The following is a 4,263-nucleotide window of genomic DNA, read 5'->3' as shown; positions in this document are numbered from 1 at the left end:
AGAGATGAAAGCCAGTGGATGACCTTGAGCCAATGACCAGGAGACTGTGAGTTCTAGTCCTGCCTTAGAGATGAAAGCCAGTGGTTGACCTTGAGCCAATGACCAGGAGACTGTGAGTTCTAGTCCTGCCTTAGAGATGAAAGCCAGTGGATGACTTGAGCCAATGACCAGGAGACTGGGAGTTCTAGTCCTGCCTTAGAGATGAAAGCCAGTGGTTGACCTTGAGCCAATGACCAGGAGACTGTGAGTTCTAGTCCTGCCTTAGAGATAAAAGCCAGTGGTTGACCTTGAGCCAATGACCAGGAGACTGTGAGTTCTAGTCCTGCCTTAGAGATGAAAGCCAGTGGATGACTTGAGCCAATGACCAGGAGACTGGGAGTTCTAGTCCTGCCTTAGCGATGAAAGCTGGCTGGGTGTCTTTGGGCCAATAATTCTCTCTCAGCCCAACTTACCTCACAGGGTGGTTGTAGTGAGGAAAAACAGGAGGAAGAAGGAGTATTAGATATGTTTACCACCTTGAGTTGTTTATAAAAAAGGCAGGATATAAATAAATTAAAATGACATAAAAATAAGAGATATAACCATTAAATAATGCTGCGAAGCCAGCCTAAGAAAAGTCACCGACTGAAGGAACTAAGGGCCTCTTTAAAATGAAATCTCACTTCCAGATCTTTCTGGGTGCAACTAGAATTGTTCTTCACTAAAAGGGGTGAAGCGGTTCCTGGAATCCCAAGTTGAGTGCCAAAACTGAGATCTACAGTTATGAAACTGCAACAGGCTGTACGGCACAGGTAGTCCTCAACCTACAACCACACATTTCTGCTGCTAAGTGAGGCAGCCATTAAGTGAGTTACACCTCATTTTGCAACCGTTTCTGCCACAACTGTAAGTGAATTGTTGCAGTTGTTAAGGGAATCGTGCAGTCGTTAGGAGAATCTGGTTTCCCCCATTGACTCTGCCTGTGGGAAGGTTACAAATGGTGATCACATAACCCATGGGACACTGCAACATTCATAAGTGTACATGCCAGTTGCCAAGCTCCCAAATCTATCACGTGACCATGGGGATGTTGCAATGGTCCTAAGTGTGAAAACTTGTCATAAATCACTTTTTTTCAGTGCTGTTGTAGCTTCGAACTACAGAATAACAACCTAGAACTAAGAAGAAATTTCCTGACTGTTAGAACTACTTGCCTCAAAAAGTTGTGAATGCTTCAACACTGGACGTTTTTAAGAAGAGATTGGACAACCATTTGTCTAAAATGCTATAGGGTCTTCTAGTTGAGCAGGGGGTTGGACTAGAAGAACTCCAAGGTCCGTTCCGTTATTCTATTCTATTGCAACTGCAACAGAATAACAACAACAACAATAAACTCTGTTTATTCTATTCTATTCTATTCTATTCTATTCTATTCTATTCTATTCTATTCTATTCTATTCCATTCCATTCCATTCCATTCCATTCCATTCCATTCCATTCCACTCCACTCCACTCCACTCTACTCTACTCTATCAGAGTTGGACGGGACCTTGGAGATCTTCTAGTCCAACTCAAACAGGAAACCCTATATCAGTGGTGGCGAACCTATGGCACGCGTGCCAGAGGTGGCACTCAGAGCCCTCTCTGTGGGCACGCGCGCCATGCCCCAGAGTTGGCAACCGTCCCTCTTCAACCAGCCGCCCGCTAACTCACCGAAGTCCCATGTGGCCGGATGTATCCCAGCATGGCTGGTTTCCCTCCCCCCCGTTCCATCCCTCCTGGCCTCACATGCTCTCCTTTTCCTGGGCACGACCCACTGCATCACCTCCTCAGCTGTCGGCCAGCCATCCAGCTCAGAGGCGGCTTCTCTGAACTGCTGGTGGCGGGCTGTGGACACCCAGAGTGCGCCGGTCGAGGGACTAGCAGGCTGTGGCTGCTGTTGGACACTGTCGGCCCCCATGTGCTCGCTGGCCTCTGTGTGTGGGGGGGGCTGATGGTGTCAGGCAGCAGCCGCCCTGGCCCCTGCCTCGCCTTGTCCTGCGACAATGGCACCCCCACCCTGCCTCGCCTCACCCCACAGGACAAGCTTCCTGTCCACCGTGCCACCTGCCAGAGACCCCGTGGATCTCCCCCAGCCCTGCCCAGTCCCCACAAGCGTACCTCCCAACAAGCAACATCAAGATGACCACGCCTACCTTGGCCACACCCACCCAGTCTGCCATGACCACGCCCATGCCCACCCAGTGGGCCATGCCCACCTGGCACCCGGCAATACATAAGTGGGTTTTGGGTTGCAGTTTGGGCACTCAGTCTCTAAAAGGTTCGCCACCACAGCCCTATATCATTCCGTATAAATGGTTGTCCAATCTCTTCTTAAAAACCTCCAGTGTTGGAGCACCCACAACTTCTGAAGGCACATCATTCCACTGATTGTTTATTTACGGTTTATTGTTCTAAACGAATGCTTATAGGTCAATGACTACCTATAGTTTTTGTGATGCTCCAGCTGCAGAAGCAGAGAGGCATTACAGGTTTCCTGGAAATATTAATGTGCAGATGTACTGGACTTTCTACTCCCAGAATTCCCCAGTGGCGTAGACAAAAGCCTACATCAACAACATACTCAGAGGATGCCCAGTAAGAGAATGCTAGCAATATTCACACGGTTAGAATAAGCTGGGGTTTCCTCTCTAATCAGACGTCAAACCCCTTCCTTTTCTCTTTTCCCATCGCCTTCCAGCTTTTATTAAAGCAAAGCACCGCGCTTAAGCTTCCTAGGACCCAAACTACAGCAAGGATTTGAGAGAAAGCCTCTTATGGGCAACAGGAATTAATCACATTTGGTTCTTACCTTCCCATCAGCCCAGAATCGAGCGGCAGGGCTGCAGGTGAGGTGGGGGATTGTAGGAGGACACGCACACACAAGCACACACACTCGGTTCATGTACATTTCTAACTGCGGAATATGCTTAAGTAACAGAGAGATCCCTCTGTAGATTCTTTGGGTAACTCTTTCCAATCCACATTAAGGCCATAGCCAAAAAAAAAAAAAGGCAGAGAAAGAGACTATTTTACCAAAAAAAAAAACAAACCTGGGTGGATGGGGGGAACAGATGCCACACAATGCGCAACAGCCCAAAATCAAAAGTTTAAAGGTAAAGGGTAAAGTAGACAGGTAGTTCTCAACTTACGAACAGAATTCAGTCCAAAGTTTCTGCTACTAAGCGAAACATTTGTTAAGTGCCTGGCTTTACGACCATTCTTGCCACAGTTGTTAAGTGAATCACTGCAGTTGTTAAGTTAGTAACACGGTTGTGAAGTGATTCTGGCTTCCCTGTTGAATTTTTGCTGGTCAGAAGGTTGCAAAAGGGACACGGCAACGGTCATAAATATGAACCGGTTGCCAAGCGTCTGAATTTTGATCATGCGACCACGGTGGAAAACTATCATAAAGTCACTGTTTTCGGCGCCGTTGTAACTTCAAACAGTCAGTAAATGCAACGTTGTAAGCCGAGGACTACCTGTATTATCCTGAAAGCATGGAGGTGGGGGGGGGGGGGTTCCACGCCTCCAAGAAAGTTTAACATCACCAGAATTGACAGCCTCCCATCAGCTTTTGTTTCCCTCGGAGGGTGGGAAGCTGAGGCTGCGTGTGTCACAAAATGCAAAAAAGCTCATTAGATTTTGCACAGGGATGTCATCCGTTGGGAATGTGCCTTTCTACAAAATGCATTCATTCAGAATCTACCCTTCGCCATTGCTTTCCAACACCTTTCTATGCTGGGGGGGGAAAGAGAGGCGGCTGACTGTGCATGCCTGGAAATATTGCCTGTTCAGAACGCTTTTTGTAATTAGTCCTTTACATTCAGGCAGGAGTGGAGTGGAGTGGAGTGGAATGGGAATAGAATAGAATAGAATAGAATAGAATAGAATAGAATAGAATAGAATAGAATAGAATGGAATGGAATGGAATGGAATGGAATGGAATGGAATGGAATGGAATGGAATGGAATAGAATGGAATGGAATGGAATGGAATGGAATGGAATGGAATGGAATGGAATGGAATAGAATAGAATGGAATGGAATGGAATGGAATGGAATGGGAATAGAATGGAATGGAATGGAATGGAATGGAATGGAATAGAATAGAATTGAATAGAATAGAATAGAATGGAATGGAATGGAATAGAATAGAATAGAATGGAATGGAATGGAATGGAATGGGAATAGAATGGAATGGAATGGAATGGAATGGAATGGAATAGAATAGAATAGAATAGAA

The sequence above is a fragment of the Protobothrops mucrosquamatus genome, unplaced genomic scaffold (genome assembly GCF_001527695.2).
Source record: "Protobothrops mucrosquamatus isolate PMUCROS unplaced genomic scaffold, P.Mucros_1.0 scaffold1116, whole genome shotgun sequence".
Lineage (NCBI taxonomy): Eukaryota > Metazoa > Chordata > Lepidosauria > Squamata > Viperidae > Protobothrops > Protobothrops mucrosquamatus.
Note: the sequence above shows the minus strand (reverse complement) of the source record.